The sequence below is a fragment of the Cygnus atratus genome, chromosome 5, assembly GCF_013377495.2.
Source record: "Cygnus atratus isolate AKBS03 ecotype Queensland, Australia chromosome 5, CAtr_DNAZoo_HiC_assembly, whole genome shotgun sequence".
Classification (NCBI taxonomy): domain Eukaryota; kingdom Metazoa; phylum Chordata; class Aves; order Anseriformes; family Anatidae; genus Cygnus; species Cygnus atratus.
This window is the reverse complement of record NC_066366.1, coordinates 28,233,165-28,248,605: the sequence shown is the minus strand read 5'-3', so window position 1 is coordinate 28,248,605 and position 15,441 is coordinate 28,233,165. Positions and strand designations below refer to the sequence as shown.

Sequence of the window (15,441 nt, the reverse complement as noted above, 5' to 3'; positions counted from 1 at the left end):
AGGAATGCCCACATCCACTACTGAGATGGTGCTGAGGGTAGCAGTTGGCCTCCCTAAACGGTACTACAGAACAACTTTGGAAAAAGGTGAAAAATAAGTTTCCCTATGTAATGGTCAACAATATCTCATAGGCATGTCAGTGGAATGCCTAGAGCCAGGCTTCAAAAATGTGGAGCCCTCCAGGCATTTTGCTTGGCCTGACAAAGGACAGGAGGGAGGGCACCTGATCACTCTGCCCCTACTGCACTCTAACATGTCCTGTAACATATCCTGCAGGACCAGAATTCGTACTTGAAATAATGGAGCATTACCTGAATAGACATCCCACAGTCTGCACACAGCAGCTGGCCCTATTCCTACGCATTTAGAAATTGGCCATCCCTATTTAATTGAAACAGCAGGAGAATTTATGGAAGAAAAATTTAATTCCCCTAACTGATAATTGAAAGATTAACTTCTGGAGGGAATGCCTTGAGATTTTTAATGACCACACACGATCAGGACCTTGGTTTAATATCTCAGCTATCCATATAGTGCTGACTAAAACAGTGCTGAGGGTAGCAAAAAAGGGGAAAAAAAGAGGGAAAAAAAAAAAAAGACATATAGGCCTGTGCCACCCAAAATGCAGTGTAAAGAGGTCAGTGTAGTAGCCCCCAAAAATCTGTCTGTCCAAGGAACTTCTTATTGATTAGCAATTTATACTGGTATTAGTGAGAAGGAGTCCAGGAAAAACAGAGCTGCTACAGTGTGTTTTAAATCAAAACAAAACAAAAAATCCCACAAAACGCCCACATGCTCTTGTTTTCATTAAGCCAAGTGCCAGTGGCTTCTGCAGACCTCAACTAAGATCGTTAATGTTCTGACTTGGACTACCTTTATGGGACCACCATATGAGACGCTCATATTCACTCTCCGCAGTAATTTTAAATTCTGTTTCCAATTCGTGCTAACCTCTTACCTCCCCCAAAACATTCATGAAAAATACACACTGGCACTGAAGGGAGAATGCAGCCCTTCCCATTTAACATGATACACTGGGGCAAGGGACAGGGGAAAGCAGAAGCAGGCTGTGCAGTGAGGCGGGATCAACTGGCCCAAGGTAGCTCAGCAATGTCTGCGTGTTGCTTTATCATTGCAGGGCTATATGACTTGATCAGATTATTTTGAATTAGACCTTGTTAAATGCTGCTGAAACACAAACCTCTTTGGCCGCCTTAGCCCAGAGCAGATGATGGAAATCTCCTTTTTTGCTGATATGAAGCTGCTCTGCTTTGGGTTGGAGGCACAGCAGCCGGAGCAACAAGGAGGACAGCAGGTAAGCAGAGTGCATCAGTCTGCCAGGCTGTCACACCAGCACTAAATTCACTTAAAAAAACAACCGAGAGAGACAGCTGGTAAGATACCTAAGAATGCTGATACTTCTGAGAAGGGGAGCGAGACACGGGTCATTTGTAAAAATAGCATAAACCCTGTCTGTAACTTCAGCAACGTTCAACTTTTGTATTTAAAAGGGTCCTCGGAGGCTGCGGCTTTCGTGCCCATACCCCAGCTCCCAGGGAGCCTGGGAAAATAAGCTCATTGTGTCGGAAGGCCTTGAAAGGGAAAGGCGGCTTGCAGGAGGACGGGAGGAGGGGAAGAGCGAGAGCCCAGCTTGAAAACGCATGGAGTGAACTAGAAAACAAACACGTACCTACCCCGGCACGCACACAGGCCCTTAAACTCTGCCTGAACTCCGAAATCTGAGACCAAGCTGGTTTGGGAGCCACTGCTCACTTTTCTTCTTCTTCTCCCCCACCTCCTTTTTTTTTTTTTTTTTAAAGTCATCGTTTTGTTTTCAATTACCTCCTCCTTTGTAAGGAGGAAAAGAAAAATCAGCAAAGTTTTGTGCGCGCGCGTGTGCGTGTCTCGCAGGCAGCTCAGGAAGAGCGAGCTGTCAAAAGCCCAGCCCAGTGTCTGGCTTTCTTGGTCCTGGTGAGGATTTTATAAATATTTGGGAGGTTGCACGGGGCGGGGGGGCTGCAGGAGGGCGGCTCGATAACTTTTGGGCCCACACAGCACACAAGTTTTGAAAGCCTGCTTTTCATTAGCATCGCCTAGCAACCCGCTCATCTGCTGCAAATCTCATCACGCCCCAGCAAAGCATCCACGGCATGCTAATCTTTTCATTTAATAGAAAAGCTGCTGTAATCTTTCTTCCTTTTCCTTTCTAAAAGAGCAGACAATAATAACGATAAAAAAAAAGACTCCGGCCCTGCTCCTCCTGCTGCCCCGCACCCCCACCGGTGCTTTTGCCGACCCAGCGCTGCGCCGCGTTCCCATGGCCGACCTATATGTGTGTGTCCTGCCTGATACGTACCAGCTGCGAAGGCGAGCTTGGGTCAGTTTTTGCTTTTTGTGTCAGGCGTGCTGGGAAGGGCGGGAGGAGAGGGGGAGTATTTTTCTGGCTCTGTGCTGAGAAAGGAAGGAGGAAGGCAGGGATACGGCACTCGCAGTCAGAGCGGCTTAAAGGCAATCGCTGGCTGCGGATCCTGTAACCGAAGCCTCCCCAGCAGGCAGGAGAGAACTGGTTTGTTCTGGTGTGCGTGCATGCATGCGTGTGCATGTTTCGGTGTGGTGCACAAGCCCGAGCTCTCCCTGCATCCACAGGAAGAGAGCGAGTGGTGCTCCCCAGCCGACGAATTCCTCGCCCAAGCAGCTGCACGGTGAGCCCAGCGCTGGAATCTCCCCGGGCCTTGCCTGTCCTTTCACTCTGAAAATATCACGCCTAAGGGGAGGGGAAGTGGTTTGGACAAAATAAGATTTGACCTGAGCATCTGCCCAGAACTGAAACCAAGTGTCTGCCTCCCAGAATTGTTGGCTTTCAATAAAGCTCAGATCATTTCTCTTGCCACCTGCCCATCTTCAAGCATGTCTGCGCTTTACGGGCCCACCCGGAAACACCAATCTGTTGTGAAACAGGCCATGCATACAGCTCCTCAGCTGGACTCTGAAAACCTGCAGAAAAGCACATTTTCAGCTATCTAGGCCCATTTTTACAGATAAGCATTCCAATAAACAAGGTCTGTGTTACCCTGCCCTGTGCTCTTCTGCCAGTCTCTTTCCCCCCTTTTTTTCTCTTTTTTTCTCTGTATTTCTTCTACCTTGTTCATACTTTCAAATATGTCTTCTCCTCTCCACTCAAAAAGAAGAAAAGTCCTCAAAAGTGCAATTATGGGGGTGCCCCCCCACTCTGCTTAGCACCCTGTCCTATTTCCTGAAGCTCTGAACCTTGACCACCACCACACCCACACGTGACGATGGACAGCAGGCTCCCTCACAAAGAAAGATGTTTCCTTTTCCCCTCTCCAGCATAATGCTGGAAGCATTCCCATTAGTGAGGTGCTATAAAGATGACTGCAAGATCACAAGGCCCTAAAGCAAAGATTAAGTCACTTTGGGCAATAACGTTGTTGTCACACCTAGGGAAATGACAATGGGGCCATTGTGTAACAGATCAGGTAGAGATACTACAAATTTCCTAAGAAACCCAGATTAAAACTGGAGCAATATGATGCCTGGGAAGCAGTAAATGTTATGTAAAGTTGGAAAAGATACTGATATTGTGGAAAAAGTCACAGTGCTTTACATTCTTAAGTGATATCAGGGTGAACAACTTATTTTCATCCCTACTCTTACATGTATAGCCCCAGTAACAAAACTTCGGAGAGCCCAGCCGAAAGGATGGCTGTAGGGCCAGGGGAAAGGACTCTGAGGAAATTCAACCAATCTCAGCAACATCCTCTGGCAACAACTTCAAAAAGTTTCATGGAGCAGAGCGCCCACAAGCAGATGAAATGAGACCCTTCATGCACCATTTACTGCACTTGACAGGGAAGAATTGCCAGGTTTCAGAAAACACAGTCACCTCCTTTCTCTTCTCTTCTAAACAACTCCGGTGCTACCAGCTTCAGCTCTCTGTGCTGCAAACGTTTTCAGAGCCATCAATCAGGTGAAAACCCTGTTCCCTATGCACACACTGGGCTTGAAACCATTATGGGCTGGCTCTGCTCCCACAGCCAGCTGGAGACAGAGGTGCTTCAAATGTGTTCTACGGGAAAGGAAATACAAACCCCACCTTCGGTGGTTTTTAATTAAAAAAAAAAAATCTCAAGCCTCATTGGTTCTCAGGAAAACATGGAGTTGGCTCATGTTTAAAGTGATAGTGTGGAAATAAAATTAGTGTTTTAACAAATTCCCTTCCCTCTGTTACCAGGACTGCTAACAAAAGGGCTGTTCACTGTAAAAATAAGACTTTCTGGTCACTGGAAGGCAGGTATTTTGGGCTTAAAAGACGAGTGAATTCAGTTATGAATTGACTCCTCTTGCTAGGAACTCACACCTATCTTTTTACAGTCCTGCATTTCTTTGAAATCAATTCCGGGCTATTCCAGGGACAGTCAGCTCTGTTAGGCTGGATAACAAGCAGATAGCAAAGTAATTGCGCCAGATGGCAGAGAGCAGCAAGTGAGGAATTGAATGCCACTTATCCAAATGGTAGATCATTTGCTGACAACTATCATCTCTATAGAGATAGAGGAGGATATATTCTTGTGAAAAAAATCAGGAAAATAAACTGGAACGGAAACAAGGTTCCTTGGTTGGGGTGCAAACTGAGATAATGTTAATTTTTCTGTAGTGTCCCATTGAACAGAAATTAATACGTGACATGTCTCAGTTTAGTCTTCGGTGAACTTACATGCAGGTTTCTAATACGCCGGCCTAGCTGACATTCTTCTTAGTAGAATGAGCTGAGAAGCCCAAAACTGAATGAACATCCTTCAGGCCCTCAGAGGACAGGAAAGGACTTAAAAGGTTATAAAACATACTATTTTTTACTTCTGTCAACATAAAGGTAGGGAAACATGACTGCAAGCTCCTCTTATTAACACTGAATTCGGGTGTGTGGATACACCTTCCTCACAACCTCTACTGGAGAAAAAATTTTTAGAGCAGCAGCAGCAAATCATCTGTAATGTTCTGTGCTGGGAAAGGCTCAGGGATAAGCAAACAATAGGTCCTTATATGCATCAACCTTTTTAAAAAACAAATTGTAACAGCTTCACTGTACAATTTATTCTGCTTGATAGTAGTCATGTTCCTGCAGTATTGGTAAAATGACAGCTTCCAGTGAACAACACACAGAAGACATTCACATCACTGGACAAGGCTGAGAAATACAAGCTTTCACGGTGTTCTGCAGTTCAAAGAGAGGAAAGTTTGTCATATTGGCAGAATATTAGCTGAGGGAAAGAAAATGTGTGAAGGCAGTTAAATAAGGTTACACAGGTGCTGCTACTTCAGACTGTGGAAAAGAAATAAATTGTAATACATGTGAAAGAAAATAATCTCCCTAACTCTCAAGTCTCCATACTGCAGGGATAAAACCACAAGCCTGCTTTAGGAGTGTTGCCCTCCTCGAACCAGCCAAACATCACACTGACATTCTTTAGTGACTTGTGGTTTGGGGAGACGGCCATATGCAAAACTGAGGGCTGCGCAGTTCTTAGAACTAGGAACTATTTGTGTATGTTCTGGTAAACTTGGAGATGCAATCAAGCCAAAGAAAATTTTACAGGCTAATAGATCTCCGTCTCATGATAAATTTTATAGTCTCCTAAGACGATTTTATCATTTCAGGCCACTCCTCACCCCTTGCAAATCAACAGAGAGTTTCCAGTTTTAGTGGGAAGATGAGAAGGGTTTAAATGCTGCCAATATCAAAACACAGCATTTCAGACTAGCTGGAATTTGGAGCAAGTAAGACTTCTGTGATTGCTAGAAATAGGTCAAACTCAAATTACATCCGAGAGTACTGCAAAACTTTAAAGAAACTCAGGGAAAGAAATAAATGAAGTTATTACACTACTAAAAAAAAAAGCCCTTACCTTGAACTAACTTGTACTGAAGTAGATACAATTTTACCAAAGGGATTTTTAAAATTTAAATTGTTAGGTAGGAAGAATTATTGCCTTATGGCTTACCAAAAGTCCTCTTTGCTGTGGATTGAACTACTAATTATTTTTTTTTTTTAAAAAAGAATTCATACAGGAGATACCCTTAATGTTTCCACAGACTGAGCCTATCAGTGAAAAGATATCAGGAGTTGGACTCGTTACTAAACATGGTATTTTTTAAAAAACTAGCTTTACTAACTTCTAGTTGTATTAAACAGGAAAAAAAATAAAAAGGTCAAAATACCAGGTTTTAGTTTATCACTGTCAAACACTTCTAAATATAAACTGGCAAATTGTTGTCTGTGTGTCTGTGTTGTCTGTGTGAATGTGGTCGACATTCCACCACAGGAAAACGCTGATATTTTTAGGGTTCGGGTAGCTTTAGATATAAGATGCACACTTTTAACTGCCTGCACAAGTAGCAGCCATACTGTTCTTTCTAAAGGCAAGAGGGGATTGAAGCAAGTATCTTGTCAGCCAACTGCTATGTAACAGCAAAACAATGAGATTTAAAAACTCCAGTGTAAATGCAAGGCCTGGAGATGAGCCCCTTTAAGCTCCATCTCCCTGCGTTTTGATCCTCCTTATCTCAGCCCTAATCTTAAACCTCATCACAGCTGTCACCTGGCCCATCAGTGTCCTGGTTCCACTCCTTGCTGCTTCCCATTCTTGTTCCTTCAAGATGCCCAGAGGATTACCATTAATGGGGGATATCATTTAACTTCAAATTTCCAAATACTGCCTACCAGTGACTCAGCAGTTCCTAAAGGCTAGGAAAAGGTGTTGCAAAAGAACATGGATTCATCTTGTTCTGGAGCATGCTTAGAGTATCATTGGATAAATTTTCATATGAAAATAAAAATTCTTTCCCTTTTTTTCCTCTTAATATCCCATCCATCATTCGTTCAGTAATGTGCAATCTGTACTCCAATAATGGAGGAAGTAGGGCTTCTTAAAAAAATAGAATTGCTTTAATCACAGGTCAGACAACATGTTTATTCTCAACAACACTTGAAGCTATCAAAAAGAAACTTTCCATCTAAATCATCCAGAAGCAAGTCTCTTATATAAATATTTCTGGCCCAAATGCTATGGTAAGTTATAATTAGTTGAAAACAAGATTTTGTAATGGAAAGCATGAGACAACTGCAACAACCATAGTCTGACTAGTTCTGCCTGCCTTTGCATCGACGATGCAGTGACAGCAATTCCCAATGGCAGAACAAGCAAACACATCCAAAACAACATCCAAAAGGACTCCTTAACAGATCACTTAGGACACATCAATATATCCAGATGCTCCCAGCTGCCTGAATAACAGGGGCAATTCCATGCCTATCTCTGCGCTGGTATTAACTCATGGGTGTCCTCTGGAGGTCACTGCCTGGGCTTTCATGTGGTTACGACGCCTTTGTGGTAAATCCTTTCTGGTTTTGCAGGTGTAGAGATATGTGTCTTACAAACACAGCTTTCTCCTAAATTCTCAGCTCCCTCCTTTTGCCAGCGATTACTCAATAAGTGGAGAAAATATAGCAAAAACAAACCAGGATTGCCTGATCAAAGCTTTCTCATTCTGTTCTACCTGAAAATTAGTTTAGTGCTGATAAAAAGTAATAAGCCCTAAGAATGCTAGGATCAGGAGTTCTCTAACTACAAAACACACGTCACAGATGAGCAGCAGCACAAGCTTCCCCCGTCTGCCAGTATGTGGCCACTGAATTCTCAGACAGAGGAAGGCTGAGGACAAGAAAAGTCCATGGCCTCTGACCGTGCAGTCTGGGACTTCTCTGCTGACACCACCACCAAAGCTTCCAGTCCTGACCGTCATCTTTCTGTAGTTAACTCCAAGGAGGACCGCTGACTCTTTTCAGAAAGACTAAAGATGCTTCAACCAGTTTTAGCTGGCTGGCCTAAAAAAATCCCAGAGGATTGTTTTTCAGCCAGTTTAAGCCAGTTCCTGCAACTATTCAGGTCAGGAAAGTGCAAGTGCCAGTATGAGGAAAGGAGAGGGGAGCACACAGCTGGGAGCTGAACAAGCAGGAGCACAGCAAAACCGATCAGTATAAATTGCCATGGAGATGAACCCTAGCAAAATGCAAGAAGAAAAAATTTGCAAAGAAACACTTTGCAAATCTACTGAGTTAGCTCATGAGCTCCTACATGTTCGTTCCATAATGCTAAAGCACTTTTTCAGATACTTGTAAGAGATCTTCCCTGCTTACTACAGAGGCAACTGGGCCCTGCTCCACTCATTTCCACTGAAGGCAGTGGAAAGAAATCATGCTGCTTTTGAGCAGCAGTGGCAATCAAGGCAAGAAAAACAAAACACAACCAACAAACAAAAGAACAATGAAACTAAAATATAGCCATGCTAAAGTAGGCCAGAAGTACAATTACAGACAGTAAACTACCATGAGAGAAGTGGTAAATGGAGTCACTTCGGGTTTTGTACTGAAACCTGCTCTGTTGAACATCCTGCACTAACTGGAAGGTAGAAATGATTTACAGTAGGCAAATTTCCTGGTGTGTGACAGCTTGAATGCTGGCATAGTCACGGATGTAAGTCGATGCTCCCCGGTTTGTAAATTAAATAAGCTTTGAATTCTTTACGAATCGGCAAAGTGTGTATGAGCTGGTCAAAGGCAACCTGGCGTGTACGTAAGGTAGCCTATGGCCAGACGCTCTCTGTGCAAGCAGCTGTCTTAGTCTGAGATGTGACTGCCCTCCAGCTGCTGTACCTGCCACCCTGCTGAAGGCTGCCGTCGCCCCAGCTGTCGGCAGAGCACTCGGTGTGAGCGCTCCTAATCCACTTCAGGCAGGATTTGTCATGTCAGTGTAAACGAGTGGTTTGAGCTCATGCACCTTTCCCCTGCAGGAAACGTAGTGGGGAACACACACACGAACCCCTTCCACGGTCAGAGGTGGCCAAGAGAGGTCACTGGTCAGTAACCGGGCTGAGTACTGCTCCCAGCTGGCTCCGGAGGAAGGGGGCTGCCCAGAGTTTTTGACTGCTTTCTTGTTTACATCTGGAAATTGCATGGGTTTAAGCAAATGTACAGTTTATATCCAATTCTCTTAAACTACTGTAAACCCTTGTGTAAGCAGTTACTGAAGTTTAGCTTAAGCATGGGCGTGGCACGAGTTTCACTAAATCTGTTAAACTGATTTAAATTAAACGGGTGGGATTTCTGTGTGTTAACAAATCCTTTGCAACTCCAGGAGGGCAAATTCTCCCATTATGCACATACCCACGCAGGAGTAAACATGCACACAGCAAGAGTAAATCACATCAGAATTTGGCTCTGCTCTAAGCCTAGACCAAGCTTTAAATGGTAACAGATCCCAAGTGACAAATAACAGCAAACCCTGTATTCCTTTACTATTATTCCCAGGGCAAACACGCTACCTCAAATGCAGGGAATATGAAGCTTTCCATCCCCACCATCCCTGCACCTATTTTCCTCAGGCTCAGGGACAAGCTTTGAGAAGTGTGCACGAACCTTGGTCTCCCAGTACTTCAAAGGGTAGAAGCTCGATATCCTGCCTGCTCCAAAGAATGGAGCAGAGCTGGCTTTGGCTATGGGGGAGGAGAAAGGAAGTGCTTGTAAGCCTTGAATACAACCAGCACATACAGTAGGTCTGATTCTTGTCCTATCAGCCTTGACGCAATGTGTCCTTTTCCTCCAGCTACTTGAGATAAACAGGAAAGAAAAAAAAATCACTGCTGGAAAAAATACAAACCAGTTAGGAAAGAAAACGTTATTGTCAAGTGTTCTAATGGCGATTTCAAACAATAGCGAGTACAGTATGTCATATGAAAAACATTGCTACGATAGCCAATCATACAAAAACTAGAAAAAAAGAGACTGTAAAAAATACTCACACTACAAGAATAGTTAGTGATTACAAAAAATGCGTTAAGTCTCTACAAACAGCTTATAAGTAACAAAGCCTGAAAAGTGGTAATATTCTTGCACCCATTTTTCTGACTAGGAAAGTACTTTACAGACAGTTTAAGAGGTTTGCTGTGGTTTGCAGAACAATCCCATTTTGTACCCGAGTGGCTGCCTAGCAAAGCCTTGAATTGCACTACCTTCCTCTAACCATTAAACCATACCAAGAAGAATTCTTTCATTAATGCCTTCGTACACAAAAACAGGTGGAAACTGGTTATGGAGTGGAAGTAATCTGTTTTGGCACTCAATGCTACTTCCAGGAGCCAAGTCAACTTTCTGGTGTGAATGTAGTAGACTTCATACCACTGAAAGGGCTCATTCTACAGCTGAAGACTATAAAACACATCATTTCACAATGATGTTTGTACCTCTGGAGCAGAAATCCCTATTGAAAATATAGACAGGTTATGAGAGCAGACCTCACTTATACATTTTGTATTTATAAGTTTTGTTTATAAATGCATTGGATACAGTAAGTCAAACCAGTAATGAAGGGCACAGCTTCACATAAACCAGTGCAACTCAGTGACGTGATGAGAAATGCCTGAATCAGTTTCATCTTTTTTTAGTGGGCTTTTATCATTTGTAGCACGGACATGAGGGGACTTGAAAAGACCCATTCATCTGCTCAGTTAATTTAACAAATCTCTTTTACACTATGAAGTATGATACACTGTCACAAATAATTAGCAGAAATATGGAAATTGATATTTTCCAAACTCTCCAAATGCTATATCCCACACATTTTCAAGAAGTATTTCAGAATTATCTACTGGCTGAAAGCATTTACTTATGTTATCCAGTCACTCAACAAGTGCAAAGCTGAGCAGACATCAGAACTAAGGCGTTCTTAGTGTCCATCAACATCTTCTACCCATTAGACTGTGCTGCTTATTCTCATTCTCAAAGACATAATTGTGATTAATTGTGATTAAGAATGGGTGATTATTTTTGAGATTAACCCATTAAAAACACCCTATTCACTGAACTGAATGCAATGGGTTTCTATTCCAGTTCTTAAAGAATGTTGGTTCATATCAAAAAAGCAACAACCACAACCAGCCAACAAACACACAAAAATCCCCACCACCCTTGTTAAAACTGCCATTAAATGAGTCTCTTGAAGTGTTGTGGATGGACTCTACCATGCAGAGAGTACTTTCCAATCCAGTCCTCCAACAGGAAGGATTTTAACACATTATTAAAGCAAAGAGAAGAAAGCTGCTCCCAGGACATCCTGGAGGAACACACGCCCACACTGCTGCTGCAGAGCATGCACTGCTGCTCAGGTCGTGTGGCCCCAGCTCTCCACGAATGCAGTCCCTCTTCTCCCAGAGCTGCTGTACCTGTCCCAGGCGTGCTCTGCCACTGCCTGATGTTGTTTTTTCCTTCGTCCATTCACAAGTCAAACCAACACTTGTATTTTCCTCACACTGTACAGCCAGTTGGACTTCTCCTGGACTACTTGGCTCTTTCCATATAGCAGGGCACGATAGCTGGATTTACCTACTTGCTGCCTCCTACAGAGGTTTTTCTCTTGTACCTCTCACCCTGCTTCTGCTTTCTTTCCTTTCTTTCCTTAAACCCAGCTGACAGCACTACTGTTCTGGGCTGTGCCCTTTGGTTGCGGGGTTGTCCACACTGTTCCCAAGAGGAAGCCCCTGCACTAAAATGCAGGTCAAGTAAGTTAGCACTTCTGTGAACTAAGCATTCTCTTTGAAAACTATTTGAAAAAAAGAGCTTGTTCACCAAAGAACAGAAGAAAAGAAAGGTTTATAGCTCCTAACAGAAAACGCTTGCTTGAACATAAAGCTGGGAACGTATTGGTATGGTCAGTTCAGGCTCAGGAGAGCCAGCAACAAGAATACCAGCCTGCAGGCTTCACTTTCTGTTAATGAAGTGCTTTTTACAAGAGAATTGTTATCACATTATTAGAAAAAAAAAAAAAAAAAACACAACAAAATACTTCCAGAAAAAAGCAGCATACTATTTTATGCATCTGAACACTTTTCCTCTCACACTCCCACGCAAAAGCACAGGCTGTGACTCCACACTAAATCTTGCTTTCCATCATAAATTAATCTGAGGGAAGAGATGATTCTCTAGCTGCTCTTTATTAATTACTTTAACTAAAGTTATATGTTAAAATATCCACCGATTTTCTAAGCAAACAAACAAACAAAAGTAAAAATCAAAGCTGAAACCTATGAATTTTGACCCTTATGGGAATTTTTGCTTCTCTTCTCTTGAAAATAACATGACCCATAGCCCATTTTTCAGGCCAGATTTCAATCCTCTCCAGCCAGCTGTCAGGAAACCACAGAAGGTGCTTGAAAGAGCACAAGAAATGGCTGGTTCTAATCTGAAGGAAAAAAAAAAATGTTGAGGAACAAGGCAGCTACTTGTGGCAGAATGTTATTTTTTCTTCAGTCTCTGCCTGCATATTTTCACAACATGTGTACTCTGTTACCCCGTCACTTCCCTCTTTTCCTTGGGTAAATATCTCTGCTTTGGAATAAAAGAAGGCCCAGGGGTGCTACTTGTAAGGGCTGCACTCGCCTTGATATGTTGTTTTTGAACTGAACGCATACAATGGCCACATTTCAAACTTGGACCTTTGCCATTATAGATGTTGCTTTTAGTTTAACCTTCTCAGATGATGGGGAGGGGGGAGGCTGGAGGTAAAGAGGAGGCTGTGAGTGGGGTCATACACTCCATCTTTTACCAGATGTGGGATCTCATGGGAGCCGCGCATGATGGCCCACACAGACCCCTCTAAGCACACAACATAACAGACAGAGAGGGGAATGCAATCTAACCCACTCCAAGTACCAAGAGTTTGCAAAATCAAATACAAACTCCAGAAAAAAATGGATGACTAGGCCATACTTTCACCACCTAGCTGCTTGTATATATATATATATATTAAAAAAAGGTAGGATCAATACTTTATTTTGTAAAGAAATAATTTGTTTCCAACTTATTGATGAGGAAGGGAATCAACTCACTAGGAGCTCTTTCCCACCTTCTCCTTGCAAAATGCATGCCCTGTTAAATGCCCTGCATGGTAATGCTGTGTTTCATACATGTAATGCAGCCTGCCATTTGCAACCCAACAGTGGGACTGGACTAGATTAGACATCTGTTCCATAGAAGAAATAGATACAGAATTGTGACTTCGGAAATTCTGGATTTAACTGGCTCCAGTACTAACTCATGCTCAAATACTAACCCAGTTTAGGACACCAGGTAAGATACACTTTTCAATGTCATTCTCATGCATTAAATGGCAACGTGGCAATAGGTAGGGGAAGGACAACAGTTGGCAACAGGCTCACCCTGTGCAGGTACATCCCACACTACTTCCAAGTGGCATCCGAATGAAGCTTGAACCCCTGAAAGCTGCCATGTGTACTGAGCAACTCAGAGCTGGGAGCAGCTGCCAGCGGGGCTGAAGGTGGTATTCAAGCAAGATGAATTTGGGAATAAAGTCTTGAGCAGATCCTGAAGGGTGTTAGGGAGGTTCAGGAGGAGTTGAGAATTCTCTGCGCTACACAGTATTAAGTCCTGCTTTGCAAATATTTGGGAGTGTGTATTTTACATGAATTGGCCTACTTAAATTAATAATATATCTAACCTCATTTGATCTCAAACCCAACAACAGATCACCCAAAGAGTCATGATTAAATGCTTGGTCTTTGTCAACCAGCTCTTCATCCCTGATCTCTCCGATTATCCTAATCTGATCCCTTCTCCTTTTTCCAAAAATAATGCAGTTACCAAGATTTTCTCTTCCCCATCATTACATCATCATTTCTGTCCCTGAATGCCCCCTTTTTATTCATTCTTTTCTCCTTGATCTCCTTCATACCCGTTACTAACCCTACCTTTCTTTTCTCTCCCTACTTACTGACACACCTTGGGGCCACCTTGCCCTCAGCTCCACAGCTCAGAGGAGTGACCAACCACTTGTACAGAGCAGAGATAAATTACAAACCACATGGCTGAATATTCTTCTTGGGATGACACACATGTACCATTCCTTTTCTTCTGGCAAATCCCACCCAAAGGACCACTTGCCCCTCAAACCCAACAAGTAATTAGCCAGCACACAATGGAGAAGATATAGGGCAGATGATATTTCATTGTCTGTTCACCTGTTATGGGTGTGCTTCCATAACCTAAGTATTAGCTAGCAGTACATTTGCTAGCCATTAAAGCTCCTTGAAAACTAACTTGGCACACTGTGAATCTCAGATTACACGTTTTGCTCCCTGTCCAAACAGCACACCTCATCTGGAGTGTGAGCAGTGATCCATTGCTGAGGAGGGAGAAGGTGCTGTTCGAACTGCTATAAATGGGCATATGCTAGGTCAGCCACTAGCATGTGTTATGTGTACAGAGATTGAACCAGTCCCTTGGATAGTCCTGAGACAGGGGGAATTAAAATCATCTTTATCATCTGCTTTTTGCAGTGTAGAGAGATTCAGCCAGCATGGTATTCTAAATCTAGTTTTTGTGTATCAAAACAGAACTAAAAACAGAAAAGTCCGTGACTGTTCAGTTGTTCGAGAAAATGTAACACAATCAACATTTTTCTTGCTGCTCTCTCAGAAGAGATATAGCAATGAAAGTAACCTGTAATTGGGAACCTAGAAAGCTCTAAGGAGTCTTACAGCCCAGAGCCCTGGAAGTCCAAAACAGTTCCAAAGCAGAACGGATGTTACAGGAGCTGTGGATTTATTTATATGCACAGACATATCTGTGAAAACTCCAAGAGAAGTTATGAGTAAAATAAACTTAAATTTCTGTAGCCCCTTTACTAACCAACTGAACTAACTAGATTATTTAAGTTTGTGTCAGGTTTTTACCACTACTAGGATGCAAACAGCTCTGCAGCAAAACAGCAGTACTTTGTAAGAGCCGAGCGGCATTCTGCAATGGCAAATACCATATAAAGAGCTCTAATAATATTACAGGAGGAGAATTTAGGCCCTGCATAAGGTAAATGAAATTCAGATGCATTTTGGCATGGAAGGGCTAACAAGCTTTTCACCTTTTGAGTATGTGATATGCTCCCAGTGCTACAAGAGCCAGAATGTCTAAGATTAAAAAAAAAAAAAAAAAAAAAAAAAAGTCTCTGTTGTCCTGCCTGTACTGCAGAGTTAGCCCAGGTGATCAGGTGACCAGGAGAGGCTGGCCAGGACAGTGCAGCCATCCCTGAGGCATCCAGCTGTTCTTCTGGGTGTCCCTCCTGCCTTTTGGGGGCACAGCACGCAGTCCTGTGCTGTGAAAAATGGCTTCTTTTCTCAGTGTAGTGCTTCTCTGTCCCTCTGGGCACTCTCAGGAAGAGGAAAGAGTTCCTATAGAGAGATGCAGAAAGCCACCCGGAGCTCACGTAATTCAGTCAGTACCCGCCAGTACCCTCCAGCACACACTGGATGCCTCATCTGGTGAAGTGACAGCAGGACCACAGCTCTTCAAACACTGCT

General features: G+C 43.1%; 1 protein-coding gene and 1 long non-coding RNA gene across 11 annotated transcripts in view; one reads left to right on the top strand and one right to left on the bottom strand.

The window, feature by feature from the left end:
* The window catches only part of RAD51B (RAD51 paralog B), a 379,242-nt gene that overhangs the window by 74,218 nt on the left and 289,583 nt on the right, over window positions 1-15,441 (bottom strand). The window lies entirely within an intron of this gene.
* On the top strand, window positions 1,697-3,074 carry LOC118244822 (uncharacterized). Its single transcript, XR_007708438.1, has 2 exons — window positions 1,697-1,971; window positions 2,647-3,074. It is a non-coding gene; the product is annotated as an uncharacterized LOC118244822 (long non-coding RNA).